Source organism: Nyctibius grandis, chromosome 3 (assembly GCF_013368605.1).
Source record: "Nyctibius grandis isolate bNycGra1 chromosome 3, bNycGra1.pri, whole genome shotgun sequence".
In the NCBI taxonomy this organism is placed as follows: Eukaryota; Metazoa; Chordata; class Aves; order Nyctibiiformes; family Nyctibiidae; genus Nyctibius; species Nyctibius grandis.
In genome coordinates this window covers 94,060,434-94,078,806 of record NC_090660.1, presented here as the reverse complement: position 1 = coordinate 94,078,806, position 18,373 = coordinate 94,060,434, and the positions used below count along the sequence as shown (strand labels likewise).

The 18,373-nt window shown below is 40.5% G+C and overlaps 1 protein-coding gene and 1 non-coding gene across 6 annotated transcripts in view; one reads left to right on the top strand and one right to left on the bottom strand.

Moving 5' to 3' along the window:
• Positions 1-18,373, top strand: part of OXR1 (oxidation resistance 1) — a 327,657-nt gene that overhangs the window by 57,361 nt on the left and 251,923 nt on the right. The gene's annotated exons all lie outside the window — the stretch shown is intronic.
• Positions 10,941-11,023, bottom strand: TRNAL-CAG (transfer RNA leucine (anticodon CAG)). Its single transcript has one exon. It is a non-coding gene; the product is annotated as a tRNA-Leu (tRNA).

The window sequence follows — 18,373 nt, the reverse complement described above, 5'->3', positions numbered from 1 at the left end:
TAACAAATTATAGAAAGTACATATTTTAAGTTTACCAGTCCATCTAAGAAAAATTTGATTTCCTATACATACAAATAAAATCACAAAAATTTTAAGCTATGGTGAACAGCTTTTAGAAATTTGCTTCAAGCAACTGCATCCTTAATTATAAAATGTGAATTAATATGTATGATTTTACAAAGGAAAATATAAAAGAAATTTAAGTTTGTTTAAATTTATCTTAAGTGATTAACATTTTCTCAATTATATTTTTACAGGTCTGTTTTACAATAAGGCTCTACTCTGCCTCGTGTAGAGCCTTTCAAAGGCATTTTCATGAGCTAAGCAGCCAGCCTGGCCTGTATCTTTTTTGCTAGACAAAGTCATCTCCATTTCTACACCAACTTCATGCTGTAGCTCTAATACTCAGAATTAATTCTGTTGTGTTTCTTTGCTGTATCTTGGAGTTTTTGTAAGAGTGTCTGGTTATTGCTTGCAGATTCTTTAATTATAGGATTACACTTGCACTTCAGTTATAGCCTTTAATACCATAAGTTCCTTCTTCAAAAATTGCTGGCACTTGAAATTACAAAGAGGACCTAACATTTCAGTGGATTTTTTTTGTTTGTTTTTGTTTGTATTGGAATGGTAGCATGTTTATTTACTTCTCCAGTTGATCTCGAGCAATTAATGTGTGAGCAAAACTGCAGACACCTTTCTTGTTGTGTTTCCAGTTCCCTTATGCTTTAGAAGATTCAGGAGGCACAGAGTTTCTGAGCAAGACTCTTAAGATATGTTGTGTATGTGGCTGGGCTCTTCAGTCTACAGGGGTGTGTTCCCCATTACACCCTGTTCAAGCTCCTGCTGAAGGGCAAAACCCTGGCATTTCTCAAGTCAGTGAAATTCTTTTGCTCTTATTATAGAAGTCAGGATTTCACCTGAATTTTCTAACAATACTCTTACCAGGAACATGCAGGATGAGGAAGATGTTTGGTTTTGCTTTTCAAGAAATGCATTTGGAAGAAAAATATGCCAAGGTATAAACTGAAGGTCAGTCTTGCTAAATGATGAAGTCGGCTGAAGGTACTCATGCCCCAGTTCAGTCATTTCTTCTTGTGCAGGAAAGCACGAAGCTATTTCCCAGACAAGGATAAACTTTTGCTCATGCTCAGATTCCATGCTGAGCTTGGGCATCAGTGCCCTGCAGTTATCTCCAGTTGTTGGTATGTTTCCAGTCTTAGCAGAACTGCTCCTATTAGATTCTGGCTGTAAAAATAACTTCACAAGATTTCTCTCGGTTTTAGGAAATGAAGTCTGTAGGTTAGAGAATTATCAGTGCTGCCACGTAAAACCTGGTCTCAATTTAAAACCACTCTAGTTTAATCTCAACTTAAATGTGAAAGGCACACGTATGACAATCAGCAGCTAATAGAGCTAAGTGGCATCATCTAGATTCTGCTGCATCTGTCACATGTAAGAATAGCTACACTGGTGGTCGGAAATACATTTTCTCTCGGGGCCTGCTTGCCAGATACATCTCTGAAACCTTCTAAGGCAGGACTGGTACCATGTAATGAGAGCTGTTGTCATGTCCTACAGACTTTTTCAAATGCTTCTGGCAATTATATGATTTAGATGTCTCCCTTTCTTCATAAGCTTTTTTAAATCCCTCCAACAATCTTAACACTATATCAGAGCAAAAGGCTTTTCTCCCTCTATCTTTATTCCTAAGAAAAATCCCAATATCCTGGGTAGAAAACAAACCCTCATTTCACAATATGATATGTCTGTGTCCTGCTTGTTTGTATAAAGCCCCGGGCTTAAATTTTCAACATGGTGAATAGTAGATATCTGCACAAATCCCGTTGTCTGCTAATGGGATTTGTTCACGCTGCTCCCTGGCACCTTTTTAAATACTCTTACTGGTGATTTATTTTATTGCAGTGTTATAGAAGACACTTAGTAAAGTGTGTTCTGATTCCGCATTCGGCAACATGAACCAGTCTGAGGGAACGGGACCAACTAAAGAGCCCCGTCTGTGCTGTATTGCAGCAGACAGTGGTCATAGGTTGTTGGCTACGTATTTGTGTGGTCATAAATTGCCTGTTTTGCTGACAATTTAAAGTAAATGAAGGAAAGCAGCAGCGCTGCTGGATTTCTGGCAGGAAGCCTAAGAGCAACTTGGTATGCCTTGTGTGTCTAGCTAATGCTCCCTCAATGGAAAGTTTTAATTAAGTGTATGTCTGTGTGTGCAGAGAAGAAATCAAAGGCACATGGGAAAAAGAAAGTGTATCTGCTTCAGACTCATTGAGGAGTAATTTGGTGAAAGCACTAAATGACTTCCAATTAATTGGAAAATATTTTCTTAAATATTGCCAGAAAGTACAAGAAAACCAGTCTGAAGGGGAGACTATAAAATAAGTCTGTAGATCTAATCCATTTGCCCCATACTTATTGGAAGATGTCATGGTAGTACAAGTCAGAGGTGAAGGGATGTGAAACTGATCTGATACACTGGATTTCATTAAGCTCCCTAATTGTAGTTATCAGAACAACACTGGAAACTGGTTTGCCTCTAGACAGTGTTTTTGATTTGTCATTTCTGTAACAGTTTCTAAGCTTATAAACATCCAAAAATTCATTGTTAATACAAGTATAATTTTTATAGTAAATCTTTTATAACTAGGTATCCATATTAAAATTCTAGCTGTGGAAATGGAACTTATTACACGGGAATTTTAGCTCTGTTTCCTGTTTCTCATAGGAAGAAAATTCACTCAGTTCTCTTCAGACTGTCTAGAGGGATGGCTCTTTATGAAAAGAGCAGTTCTGAAGAGCAGGGATAATTCATTTACCACTAGATATGGTACATGATTTATTTTGGACAATGTTTGGTATATGAGTCATTGTTCTATCTGCATTATAGCAAAGCCAAAAGGGCCAACCCAGGTTTGTACAGGGCTTGTTATATCATATTGTATTCGCCTGAATCCCTGTAATCTTTTTATTGCCTCAGTACTGTGTGACTTCCACCCTTTTATCCATCTTTCAACCAAGGTAGAAAACTTGCTCTTAACTTTTCTTCCAGAAGAAATGGAGCTTTCTCAAGAGCTAATCAAATCTGTGCAACAAACTCCATGAGGGGCTGGGGATGACCACGCAGTCTTAGCTTTTGTCCCTATTTGATCTTCCATCTTTAATATAACTCTAAGATACTCTTTGCATTAAATAATGACAGTGAAAGAATAACACCAGTGGCTTAAGCCTTATCATGGTGAACTCTTTTGTTCCTCTGTATGACGAGTGATTGGTCAGCTCCTTCCGTTTGTCTTATTTTAAATGCATATTCTTCTGTGAACTATACAGTCAGATGAAACGTTTTCTCATCCCCAAAGCCCCACTTTTTTTTTGTTTGTTTCTTAACATGGACAAGGTTATTTTCTGAACAAAGAATTCTAGGTCTGATTTCCTAATATCTTTTTGTATTCCTGCTGATGTTTATGAAAAAGTAAATCTGAAGACTGGAATAGATAAGGCTGCTTTCTTAGCATGAATTATCAGATGCCATTTCAGATGTATACAGCAGATGGGGAGTCTCATGGGAAGGGGAGAAATAAATGCAACAGATGCATCATAAGAGCAAAAAAGCTGTTTATGAGAATAGTTCCAAGAATGGAAGATGCCATCAAAAGGTTATTTACCTTTTGGCAAATCATTGCATTGTACCTGGCTTTTTCTAATCTGAGAGTTGAGAAATAGTTTGGCGTTTATTATCAGAAATTAGTTGTAAACAGAATTATCTTGTTTCTCTAGGTGTTACGGAGCAATGCTAGATGCCTCCACTGCTCATGACAAAGACAGAAAAAGAAAGGAATCTTTATTGACATCATGGGGAAAGTCCAGAAGCCAGAAAAATTAAGTATCTCAGAGTATTCCAATAAAACTAATGAATTCTGTGGTCTTAAGACCTTTTTTGTGGTCTTAAAACCTTTGTAAGATCACCACATTAAGCTAGAGCAGTGGTCTCGTGCAGAGTGTAGGGAGACATGAGAAACACTGCTGTTACTATAATCTCCACCCCCATACACCAGGCTTGTGGGTAGCTCCTCAGGCAGAGCATAGGCAGGCTCTGGAATTTGTTACAGGAGCACGGGAATGCTCAAAAGTTCAGGAAACATAAGAAAAAACTTTTTTTAATGTGAAGGTGGTTAAACACCAGAACAGGTTGCTACAAGGTTGGATGGTGTCCATCCTGGGAGATCATCAAAACCCAACTGGTTATGGCCCTGAGCAATCTGCTGCAGCTGAGCTGGCTCTGAGCAGGAGGAGGGACTGGAGGATCCCTGGAGGTCCCCACCAGCCTCAGTGGCTCTGTAGTCTGTTGCAAGCGATGAAACACAAAGAAATAAGCCTACATTATGAAGACTCTGAACCACAGATTCCAGGGAGCAGGGAAGCTTTGTCCTGCTGTCTGTATTGATTTCTCCCTTAGGGCTAGTCTTGGCCACCGTCCCAGAGGATGCTGACCTAGGCTGACCGTTGGTCTAACCCAGCGTGGTTGTTCTTGTGTGTGTTAAGAGGATACTGGGCTAGACTGCAGATAAGGAGTAAGTCTAATTATGGAGGAGAGGTTATTTAGGAGAGGAGGGTAAAGCAATGCAGCTACACCTGCGATCCATGCAGGGCAGCCCAGGGACAGTCCTGACATTGAGCCACATTTCTCCTATGGGCATTGCAACTCAGGGCAGAGATGCTGGAAATCCGGCCAACGCCAGCATCCCCAGCGTGATCCACTGGGGCTGCTGGTGGGAGTCAGCAGCTAAAGCGCAAGGCAGACTAGTGCCCCGTGCTCACCTCTTCTCTATGAAAACACAGCACAGCTTCCTCTTAATTTTAACTGCGTTTAGTCCAGTTGTTGGGGACTCAACATTATCCAAAGAGCTAAACAAATTGGTGTTTGTGACATTCAACCACTGGGCAGCTGGAGGATTCGATTTGTGTTATAACGCTTATTTAGTTTCACTTGTTTCATAGACAGGACTATCACATTAATGGTTGACGGCTTGTTGGGGTGTGTGAAAGGTGTGCCACAAACTAAAGGCCGCAATAGAAGAAGCCAAAAAGGAAAGATTTGAAATGTGATACTTCTGAAGTTAAAGATAGAGATGAAACAAAGTAAATTAAGTTAGAAAAACAAAACAAAACCTCTAAACTCCAAAGACAGCTTCTTCTTCAACTCTGAGTCCTTCTTGTCTTTCTTTATAAATAAACAATTTGCTCTTTTAAAATAATTGGTGATGACTCAATAGCTCATATTTATTATTGTGTATTTTAAATATGCAGACTTCAGCAAGTCTAAATCTGTGCTCTTTGGGGAAAAAATAAGGCTTTAATCATATTCAAACCTAACCTCCCTTTTATCTGGTAGTTTACTTGCTTTGACAGGTGAATATAACTTTCTGACATCTGTGTTTTGTTTTTAAACCCACTCACCTACTTATATAACTTTCCTTATGTAGAGATTTTAATTTTTATTTTACCTTAACTGACCCCAGTCAGATAAAGAGGCAGTTTTATAGACATTTGCAGTTGGTTTATTGTATTCCAGTTGCTGTTGATAATATTGTCTCCTGAAAATTAAGTGTTTCTCATATAAAAAGAGAGATAAGCAAAATTGCACATGGCAATAAAGAGGTATTTTTTATTATTGTTATTCAGTAAACCCCACACCGGGTACTGAGTGAAGGATCTCGACACTGCTGTTGCTTGGATGTCTTCTGCTTTGCCCAGTGCTGATTGCCACAGGGCTGCAATATAGCTCTGCTCCTCATTTTTGTTGATGAGAAAGAAAAGTGGGAAAGCATGTAGTTTTGTTTCTTAGAGGCTGTATGATGTATGGCTTGTGGGCCCTCCTCTCTGAGGAGGCATTAAAGTACCTGGGTGCTTTGGTGGAGCGTCTCTGTAGCCGTACGGCAGCGATGGGGACCATCCACTAATGCTGTGCTGTGCTGGGGCGAGCGGGAGCTGTCAGAGCCTAGCACTGAAGGAATAGGAAAATAAATTAATTCCAGTTAAACACGAGCGTGAAATTCCCACTCTGAGGTAAGGGTGAATATTTCTAGCAGCAAACAGCCAGTGGATTGGCCCACAGTAAAAAGACAGCATTACCTTTCAAAGGGGAATGGGACTTTTGCAAGTGGAACAAGACTTTGGCTTCAGGACAGGCATACCTACAAATAAATATTGTTTTTTTTTCAATCATTTGCATGTGTTATGAAAAGCACTAGCAGCAGAAAGAATAACAAGCTGCCCTATGTTGTGATGATGTCTGTCCACAGAAGATCCATGTGCAGGCTTGGCTTGCAGCAGGTAGCTTTCTGCCTGTGCTATCACAAGCATCTCTATGCTATCAGAAACAGCTATGTGTTATTTTCACTTTCCGGCACCTGTGTTCCCTCATGCCAAAGCTGCCCTTTGGGCCTGCCCCTCTGCAGTGTGGCTTAGGCCAGTAGAGATCCAGGACCCCTGTACTGAGGGAAGAGCTTCTGCGTGCATCGTGTTTAATATAAGGATAGACTTGCATTGTCTGAATTGATTCCAGTTGACATTTAATTGATGTCAGAGTTAGCCATCAATGTCCTCAGCAGAGTTAGTCCAGCTTTCATGTTCTCGTAACTGTGAACAGCATGGAGCCCCAGGTACATTCCTTTCAAGGTAGATTCATTAGGGCAAAAAAGATGATTAGCTGCTGGTAATGGATTGTTTCTCAGTCAGATGAATGCAAATTCAGACATGCTTTGAACTGCCAGTGTAGGCTTGTTTCAATGACAAAGGGAGCAGGTGAGCCATGGTGTCCTCATTATTCCTTTTACTTGTTTTTGAAAAAATCTTTGAAGACCACAAAGTGTTGGAAATATACTATTCTGTCCACTCATGAGCAGTAGAAGTAATGAGATATCTCAAAACTCCCTCAGTGTCCACCTACTTAGCGTAAACTTGGCTGGACTTCATCTAATTCTTTTCAGAGTGACGTGTGGGTTTGGTGTCAGGAGAGAAATACTGGAAGTTTCCATTTCAGTCGTTCAGTCACTCATGTTGAGTGATAAGCACTGATCAGATCTGGGTATCTGTTATGCTTTGTGATGAGCATATGATGACATGGTCTCTGCCTTGCTGTATCCTCCTCTAGTCCATGGGCAACATTCATAAAACCAGGAGGAGGAAAGTTTGGTGACAACCATTCATTTGCTGGAGAAAGTTTTATATGAAGGAAAAAATACTATGTACGGCTTGTATATAAAAGAGTGCAGATACTGGCATGTGATTGTGAAATAGCTAACATACATACTGATAATCAGATTTTTAAAAAAATAATTGTTCTTCTTTCCCTCAGATGCCTCTGTATATTCTGTCCAGTCCGTCTTGTGAAAGTTTCTGAAAGCCAGTTTATAGGAAAAGACTGTCTTCACAGAAATCATTACTATCAGTTAACGTGTGCTTTGCCACAATTTCATGCTTATTCTTAATAATGACTGTAACCTACATACTAACAAAGGGTTTGGCAGGTTTTTTGTTCTGTGCAGGCCTTTAATTCCAGCATAAATGATCTGCTAGAGAACAAGGAATTGAACTTTCTACAAGGATTTCTTGATGAAATCCTGTGATCTCTGTCGTTTATGATGGCCTTGGATTTAACCCTCCCTCTCCCTCTTTTGTTTTGTCCATTATTGTAGTCTGTGAATATGGAAGAATTGACCTGGCAGAATATTGTGTTTTATTGTGTAATTATATTGAAAATCCAAATGAAATCTCATCTGCATACCCATTACAATGTGTTACTGGAAGGGAAACGCTGTTAACTACAAGCTATGCAGAGCTCATGGCTGCAGACTTTTTAACCCGTGGCTCTGTGCATCCTGTTACATTGCTGCTGTTCCATAGGTCCAGCAACTCCTGTGCAGCCTTGTCCAAAATGGAGATTTGAATCAGGGAATGAAATCCGAGGACCACTGAAATAACTTGTGAACTCCCATTGGCGTTAGGGTTTTTCTTATCCTGAATTGTGGCCGGAGCCCCATGGAGTTCTGTCTCTCTCTCCCCTCCTGGAAGCCTCTCAATGGGGATTAGAGTAGGGTCAGGAAGGGACTGTAGAAAAAAGCTACAGTTCTGAATAGGTATTTGAATGCATAATCTATTTAGTGAATGCCTTCTCACTAGTAGTTTTTTAGGATGCTTAAACCATCTCAAATACTGTAGGTACATCTGGTTTGATTTATATGATCTCAATATTCACATCATAATTGAAAAGAAGCTAAGGAGGTTCTAGACTACAAAGTTGCTGTTTTGCTTGTGACATACAATTATTGCATGGTTTTTATATATGTATCTCTATATACATCCCTCTTTATAGATCTCCATCTCAGTTGTATTTTTTCCTCATACATTAGGAAGAGTTTACACTATCACTTTAGATCCAATAACTTCTAATAACACTTGGATTGATGCCTATATAAGGTAGATAATATACTACTATTGTAAATCGTGTTGGTGGGACTTGAAAGACTATAAACAACCAGGATGCTGATTTCAGGTTTCATTGAAAATGGATCCCACAGGAAGACCAGCCAGCCCCGCACCCTACAATTTACAGTTGTGGATTACTGCTTTAGGCAGCTGCCTATGGATGTTGTTGTATGTCTGGCAGACCCAAACACGCCAGACTTTCTGTGCTTTCATAATTCTGCTTTCAGAATTCCAATACTGGTAGAATTGCCGTCTGGAACATGGAATTAAATACTGACATAGCATTAACAGTTCAGGAGATGGTGATCTTAACGTTGCTTTCTGCGAGGATGTTCTGCAAAACATCCCCGTATGCATTGATGGACTGTAGTGCTGCTTGCCAGTAAGAACGGATGGGTTAACACCACCCCATGGGTTAAGGTTCTGGAGAAAGAGAGATATATTTCTTCTGTACACGAGGTATGGTAGGTAAGTATTTTGGGTAGGTAAGCAACTTTAGTCAAGGAATGTGTGGTAGCATTTGCAGATGCAAAGCATTAATTACCTTTGTTGGAGTCTGTGTTAATATCAGATAATTAAAACACTCCCTCAGTCTGTTTCTTTCTCTGGAATAATTCATTAATTCATATTTTTTTTTTTAGCTGCAGATTTATAATGATCTAGTGCTATGTGTGTTCAGAGGCTATTATTGCATGTCTGCTGAACGTTTGCAGTACTGGATATTTAACATTTACAACTTATGGCGCTAAAAATCCTAGTCTTCCACTTCATTCATGGGAAGAGTGTTCTTGTGACTGATGTTTGTGACCTTGTTTTTAAGAAATAGTTTGTGTTTCAGAATGTCACTTAATGTGTACTTAACTCTAAATACGCAACGTGAAAATTTAATTCATTTACTGATTCATACACACTTTTGAGAGGTTTTTAAATTTTAACAAAACAAGAACAAAATGCAATATCCAAAGTATTTGGGAGAGCAAGTTAATAGGAAAAAAAGGCAAAAAAAACCCCCTAGTTTTGAGATGGAAGCTGTAGTTTTAGGAATCACCTAGAGCCAAAATAACAGCTCACCTCTGGCAAAAGGGGGAGAGAGGGAGGTTCTGACTTCTGCCTCTCATGCTCTGCTCTGCTCACTCCCCTGCTGTTGCCACTTCAGCAAGTGTCAGAGCTTTCCAGGTGATTGCCTGGCAGGTGGATCCCACTCCCTAAAGCAGCAGACCAACATTTCTTGCTATGTCAGTGAGGCATATAGCCTGACATTCAGCATCAGAGCTAGTGCATGGAAGGCGCAGGGCTAGCGCAGGCATGGTAGTGGGGAGGAAGCAGAAACCCCACCAGATTTTGGGGGTTGGATTCTGAACTGCTGAGACAGTTAGATCTCCTATTTTAATTTAAGACACCTTTTTTTTTTTTTTTTTTTAAGAATAGAAAAGAATAGAATAGTTCAGTTGGAAGGGACCTACAACAGCCATCTAGTCCAACTGCCTGACCACTTCAGGGCTGACCAAAAGTTAAAGCGTGTTATTAAGAGCCTCTTAAACACTGACGGGTTTGGGGCATTGACTACCTCTCTAGGAAGTCTGTTCCAGAGTTTGACCACTGTCTTGGTAAAGAAATGCTTCCTAATGTCCAGCCTAAACCTCCCCTGGTACAGCTTTGAACCATTCCTGCGTGTCCTGTCACTGGATACCAGGGAGAAGAGATCAGCACCTCCCCTTCCACATCCCCTCCTCAGGAAGCTGTGGAGAGCAATGAGGTGGCCCCTCAGCCTCCTTCTCTCCAAACTAGACAACCTCAAAGTCCTCAGCTGCTCCTCATAGGACATTCCTTCCAGCTGTGTCACCAGCTTTGTTGCCTTCCTCTGGATGTATTCAAGGACCTTCAGATCCTTCTTAAATTGCGGGGCCCAGAACTGCACACAATATACTCAAGGTGAGGCCGCACCAGTGCTGAATACATCGGGATAATCACCCCTTTTGACCGGCTGGTTGTGCTGTGTTTGATGCACCCCAGGATGAGTTTTGCCCTCTGTTCTGCCAGGTCACACTGCTGACTCATACTGAGCCTGCTGTCGACCAGCACCCCCAGGTCCCTTTCTGCAGGGCTGCTCTCCAGCCACTCCTCTCCCAATTTATACTTGTACCTGGTGTTACTCCATCCCAGGTGCAGAATCTGGCATTTGGACTTGTTAAATTTTGTCCCATTAATCATAGCCCAGTGCTCCATGTCTATCTAGATGCCTCTGTGAGGCTTCCTGTGCCTCAAGAGAGTCAGCAGCACCTCCCAGTTTGGTGTCATCAGCAAAGTTGCTAATGGTGCATTCAACTCCTGCATCCAGATTGTTGATAAAAACATTGAACAGGACTGGCCCTAGAACTGAGCCCTGGGGGGCACTGCTGGTGACTGGTCCCTGGCCATATGCAGCCCCAAAAGGGAGCTGTCAGAAGTAGGATTCGAACCCACGCCTCCAGAGGAGACTGCGACCTGAACGCAGCGCCTTAGACCGCTCGGCCATCCTGACCTGCAGGGTGCTGCTGCTATTACTGTTTAATTTGCATAATTGTAGGTATTTTTTAATGTTGCTGTATTGTACTATTTTTCTCACACAGAGGATGTTAAAAGTATTCCAAACTAAAATCTATATTGTGTTGAATCTAATGTAACTGTAATAACTGATGTTAATTTGGTACATGCATCTGTTTCATTCTGTGAGTACCTGAGTGTTAGTATGTTGAGAAAGAAGCAGGGACTGTTGCAGATAAATGTCGTATGCCGTGTAGCAGAAGTTTGAAAGTGTACAGAAATAAATAAAAATGCAGCATGTGGCACAAGGGCATTGCTTAAGGCTGATTTGTTTCCTGTAATGTCTATGAAAATCCCCTTGAGACAGGTACAAGTTATTCATGGTGAGAGTTCTCTGTGACATTTGAAAGGGGACTGTGACACTGAAACAAATTGTATGTCCCCGTGTTGCATTTTTATAAGAGGAATTCATGTACTTAAAAGCTGCATCCAGGAAGCTCTAAACATACTAATTTAGCCAGGATTTGGGAGTAGAAGTCAATATGTAAGGCAGGAGGTATACTTGTTTGGGAGCATCACTTTTAAAATCCAATGGCTCTGCTTGGAATGTAAATTTAATAGAAGAATCAGCTTTTGGAATGAGACAACCAGAAACTGACTATCAGAAATGGCAAGTATACCTCTGGCCCCAAAACGTAAATATTCCCCAGAATCTTAAAGAACAACATATTCCAATGGCAAAAAAAGGCTACAGTCTCTACTAGATTGGTCAGAAATTGATACTGATTTTATTTGGTACTGGTATTGAAGGAAAACAGTTGCTGCTGTTTGGAGAAACCAGTTCTTCTGGCTCTAGTTTGTCAATGTCTTTCTTGGGGAGCCCAAAGTGCTGGACCCAGTACTCTGATGCAGTCTCACTGGTGCTGAGTAGAGGGAAGTAACGACTTGTCTTGACCTGCTGGCCATGTCCCTCCTTTGAGATACCAAGAGTTGACTGGACAAGGCTCTGTTTTGTCCTGACTTCAGAGTTAGATGTGTCTTCAAAGTTGGCCCTGCTTTGAGCAAGGCGTTAGAGCAGGTAAGTGCCAAAGGTCCCCTCAAACCTAAATCGTTCTGTGATTCTACAGTTATGTGCCATAATTTTGAACAATTTTATGTAACAACACTCTTATGAATTGAGAGTATTAATTCTGTATCTTGGATATGCAGTTAATGTGTCCTAAAACCTTTGCATTTTTACCCTTGTTCTCGTTCTAGGGCAACAAGTAGTCTTCTCTGAGTCCTAACTGTATGTAAAGATTAGCCTGTGTAACCAATATTTTTATAACATACTGGAAATTTTATGCTTCTTGTTATGATGAGAGACAGAAGGTGTGCTGTAATGCATTTCAGTGTTCCAGTCTTGGAGAAATAGCAGGCCTGGTTGACCTACTGGAAAGGATTCTTTGATGGGCAGAGGTGCAATTTTCCCATATTTAGAATTAGTAATATATTTAAATGCTGTGGAAACAGGGACTTGGTACCAAAGATCACAAAACCTGTTTATATGGAGTCAGTAGTTTTGCCCAAATAGGAGTCCTAGACAATGGTGGTGGTTTGTCGTTGTTTTTTTTTTTTTTTAAACCATAACTGGTGGAGTTGACAGAATTATTCCCATTTTGGTAAGTCTTCTTGCCCCCTGTAACAAGATGGGCAGAGTCCAATAAGCAGAAATACAGATGGCAGAGGTATGGCCATCAAAGTCTACTTATAGAGTAGCAACTCAAGAATGAGCTGGGGTTACAACCTGCACCCTTTCTCCTGTCGGTACCTAGCTGTTTGGGTCTTCAGCCAGGAGCTCCAAAACCTTATGTTCACTACTTCAAGACATGGTGATGATGTAAAGCTGATTAAAATATCTTGAATAACTGGGAAAAATAACTAAATAGGTCTTAATTTATATCAAGTCTAAGTCATAAAGATAACATTACCCATTGGCTTTGAGACTAGTGGATCACACAAGGAAGGCTCTTCTTGCAGAACAAAGTGCGTACCAAACATGCAGTGACCTCAGTGAAGAATCATCCCAAGCCTACTCCTGGACAGCACCATTGTCTACTTTACCAGTGGGAATTTTTGGCTCAGAACTCCAGTAGTTGACTCTTAGGCTGTTGTCCAAAACTCTGCTGATCTGACTAACATGCTGGTCAAAATGTAGTGGTACTTAGTATGCAAAGGGTCGATTCAGCCCCGATTGATGACCCATGACTCAGTTCCATATAGCAGTTGCCACGCTGACTGAACTGAGCTCTAGTAAACGAACTGGAAACCTCAATAAAAATTACATATTTATAAAGATGTATGTATTCCCCAGCTGCTTTGACACAGACTTAACTAACTGCCCATCCATCACACAGCCAGACTCATTGGATGTGGGGCTGGAGCTTGTTCCATTGCAGGATGTTGATGGGCTCCAGCAAATGTGTTCCTGAACCACTGAAAAGAAATTCCTGGGACGTGAGGTGTATTGGTATTATCCATCGGAAGAGTTAGCTCTACTGCGTCCTGAGTACATGTTCTGATGATAGCAGGTGAAGAAGAGAAAACTCAGTCCTGTTGGGTATCCTTGCCGATATTCCCTCGTACATCTGTATGCTGGTGCTCAACTGAAAATTTCAAAATTAGACTCCTATTCTTAGCAAATTGGAGAAAACCTGATTCCATTTTGCATTATTTTTTTGTATAACAAAAAGCAGTGCAAAGTCTAGAGTTTAGTTTTCAGAATACCTGATGACAGCTGACGTTGTTCTAGAGGGTTCAATGAGATAATGGAAAATACTGGAAAATAATTTTAATGTGGCTGTGCATAATAAAATCCTTAGTAATGACTTGTCCTCTGAAAGCATGTTTGAAGAATCAAGTTCAGAATAATGCTAAACCGATATAAGCTAATGTGAAAATATCACCAATGATCATACTGATTGATGGAGCTTCAAGTGCTGTTCACATTATAGTGAATTAATGGATTTAATCAGAGTAACAGGAAACATTTGGGGGCAAAACTGTCTTTCCTCAAATAGAACTCAATGAAATACTAGGATTTTTCTTTTATTTGTATTTTTTCCCTTGTGAGTTTACGGCTATTGTACCTGCCTGTAATGTCAGTTGATGAGGTTCATGGTTTCATGGATGTTACATGATGCTTCATAAACCTCTTTACAGTTAAAAAGGGAGACAATGTTTGTAAGCTCTGGTTTTATTTGGGGCAAAATTCAGAAATTACAGGTAGCCCCTTACTCGATAGCTCTTCCTTGTCAATTCTGGGTTTCTCTCCTGCTTTAAGCAAAGCCACCCACAAAGTGAGAGCATCTTTTGTGATTTTGTGTGATTCTTTCTCTGAATAGGAGAGTTATTTCCCTCCTTATGTTTCAGGGTTCTCCCTGTGGGCCCTGAAAGAAATACTTACTAATTCAAAAAGAATGGCTGTATCCTGTGGGACCAACGCATCTCATTCCAAAGAGAAAGTGGAGTATGTTATATGGATGGTAATAAGGTCAAACATGGTTAAATGGAGACTTGCTTTAAAAATATGATGCCTTTTCAGTATTTTTATAACTTCAAATGTTGCCCCTAGTTCTGCAAATGCAAATGTGCTTAACTTTACAGGTGTCACTAGTCCTGTTGTCAGACCTTTTTCATTGCACAAACAGTAATATAAAGCCATGCATAGACTCAAAATGTGGTCAGAATCCTGGGAAGCTCTCTTTCTGCCCACTGTAATCTTTAGGGACCAGACTCACTCCTTTATATTAAAAATATATTTACATGAGTAGCAGAAACAGATCGTGAGCTAGAAACAAGACTGATGTGCATCGGGACCGTGTTGTCGCAGCTGCCAGCTATCTTTGCAGCAGAGCTTCAAGTCTTGTTGTGGTCACAGGTAGGAATGGGCTTGAATGGTAATAGAGGCTTTATCCTGGGCATATTCCATCTGTTCTAGCGGGAATTAGAGATTTGAGGGGAGCAGCTGAGGAAAGAAAAAATCTTTGTCTTACTCTAGTCACATGGGTATGTCTATGAAATAACTCATCCTCAAAACACCTTATAAGTAAGAATGCTCATAAACCTCCTTTGAATTAAGTACATTTCCTTAATTTCCCAAATTAGTAAACTACATTTGAAGATGTAAAGCAGATTAAATGTGTGGAACCCTGTGGTGTTTATAGGAAACTTGGAATACTAGAGAAGGCTGGCATGGCATGTCTGCACTGTCTGTGTTGATAACCGAAAATGCCTTGGGAGCGTACGTTATCAGCAGGATCCAGAAGAGGTGCAGCATCCGTGTGTGTGGCTGGGGAGGGAGAATTCCTTCTATCCCCTGAAACTGATGCTGAGTATCAGCTTTTTTTTCCTCCCAAACCACTATTTCATCATGAACTTGAGCACCAACTAGAGAGCTCTTTGCTCTGTGATTGCCGCCTGCTGAGCTGGAATAACTTTTTTTCTTCATCCTTTTAACTCCGAAGTAAATTGGGGAGTTCTTCAAAACAATAGGATAGAACTGCCTTTATTTTAATGGTCATGTCTGCTGTTCACAAGAGTCGTGAGTATGGGCTTGGTTCCTGTTTAGGGTAGGACGTTAACAGATGTGAGGACAGTGAGTGGATTTCTTACTCACTTTCATTAGAACAAATTCAGATGAAGAGCCGAGCTCAGTCCTGTTCCTGACCTGTCCTCTTTCTGTCAACTTTCAACTCCCATGGATAAAAGTAGTTACATTTATGACTATAAATACAGGGTGTGGATGTGGGTGTGTATTTAACATGGCTGCAGGAGAAGGTAACTTGATAGCTGATGCTGGGGCAGAACCTGACCTGCAAAATCCTAATTACTAATTGATGAGTAAGCATCTAACCTGACTTTCAGCTTCCAGCTCAAGTGTTCTAGCAGTGAAAAATATCCTTGTGCTTGTTTGGAAAAGAAAAAAAAAAGAAAAGCTGTAAGTCATTGGAGATGTGGTAAGCATGGAAAACTGTAATGACAGAATAACTATATGTTATTATTAACAGTGAATTTATTTTAATTTTTAGATAAGAAATTCCTAAAATATTTCAAGCACAACTGCACGCTTATACTTTGTTAAGTCCTGTCCTTATTTATAAAGGCAATAGCAAGCAAACTGTTGAACTTGAAGGGGGTGTTGCAGCCTTGTGGTAATTAACTGATGTTAAAAGAATCAGATGATGTTCTGTTTCCCAGAGTCTCAAGTGGAAGAACCAGGGACGAAAGTAGTTTGTTCCCTGACCTGTGCTGGAGGCCCTGTGTCCTCTCTTGGCACGTTCCAGGAAGGCTGAGACACGGTAGAGAAGTTTTAGCTTAAACAGGGCTAAACCGGGTTTAGCTGTTAGACCTGGCTGTGGTGAGTTGGATGTAACAGAAAGAGACTTAATGATGGGGGAGCTCGAGAAGGGCTTGCCTCCTGCTAGCTAGAGGAGGGAGAACCATATGGGAAAATCTAGTGTTGCAGATGATTGGCTCTTCCAGATTTTTGTGGGGTAATAAGCATTAAAGAAAGGACAGTAAGCTGACTGTGGCTTGTTTTCTATTTCTATGCATAAAGCCACTTCTTACTTTGTAAAATTCTATGAAAACTATAAATTACAGGTCTGTTGGTACTTAATATTAGTTGTGCTTGGTACCTCTTTTTGCACATTCCAGCCTTTCTCTCCTCTCTAGATGGAAAGGATGAGGTCTGTGGCCGTTTGCTCTCTGATACACAGGTGAATGTTGCTTCTTAAGTGCAGAGGACAGAGGTAACGAGCTTCCAGCTGATTTAATATGTGCTTATTTGCAATAAAAAAGAGTGCAACAAGTGCAGCACTGCTAATTATCATCCAATGGCAATAATGATAAATAATAATACTACTATATATATTATATAATAAAAATACGAAAATATCTAATAATGATTAACATATTCTAAAGTGTGGAAGGTTTCTCAAGAGTGTATGTTTGGGAAGTGGGGTTTGTTAGTGCAGTTGTCAATACTATAGTCTTGTGACTGTGCTATGCAGTATACACCCTGTGGGTATTGGTCTGTTCTCCCAAGTAACAAGTGACAGGACAAAAGGAAATGGCCTCAAGTTGTGCCAGGGGACATTTAGATTGGATATCAGGAAAAATTTCTTTGCTGAAAGGTTTGTCGAGCATTGGAAGAGGCTGCGCAGGGAAGTGGTGGAGTCACCATCCCTGGAGGTATTTGAAAGGCGGGTAGATGTGGTGCTTAGGGACATGGTTTAGTGGTGGACTTGGCAGTGCTAGATCAATGGTTGGACTCGGTCTTAAAGGTCCTTTCCAACCAAAGCGATTCTATGATTCTATGTAAAAGAAATAAGCAATATGTTAAGTGCAAGATACTCAGCCCTTCTTTGTGTACAGAAAACAGTAACCCAGTAACTTGCAAATATTAACCATCCCCTTAGACTTCCCTCTTTTTCTAAAAGCAAGGTCTTTGCACATTTCCTTCTCTTATACCAAAGAGAGGTAGTATCTTCTTTTCTTTCCCTCAAAAGACTTGCTATTTGCATGATTAATATGTTCCTTGCATAGCGTGAAGAGGAAATCTCTGCTTCATTCTGATATCCATGCTGACTCCCCATCATTTGCTCTCCAAACTAACATAAGGACTGTTTATGTTTTCAACAAAAAGCATCATGCTGGTTTTGAGTATGCTTTTCGTGTTGACATTTTAGAAACTGTTTTAGTCTCTTCTTAATATTTAGACGAACTAATACATTTGCTTTTTGTGGTATTGCTGGTGACATTTCCTAAGGGAATTTCTGAAGATGTTAACAACTTCCCAGCACAGGCATGCTGTAATGGAATAGTTCTTTGCTTGTGGCCCTGACGCAAATTCCTCTTAACTGACATTTTTGCTGAAGGTAATGTGATTGTGATAACTGATGTGAGTCGGGATAATTGTGAATCAGTCCTGGCTATTTTGGGGAGCATAAATGTCTGCTAAACTCCTTAGTGTTTTGCTTCTTGCAGATATAACAAGCAGAAGGTGCCAATTTATGGTGTGCATCAGAACCTCTGTGCTGCACAAACATCTGCAGTGCAGAGTGGGAAGAAAGTCCGTGAGGAGCATTGGTACTTGGCTAAGCCTGACAGCCAAGGGAGCTTGCAGCTCAGCCAACAGGAATTGGTCAGTTAGAAGCTTGGCTAATTTTGAAGCCAGTAGCTGTGAAAAGCAATCACATGGCAGAACTTGCCGTTATACGTGTAGCGTATGTCCCAAGGGCACTGCAGGTTAGACACAGACTGATGTTACTGTGAGTTTGCTTTTTTAAGCTTTTGAACCTGTGCA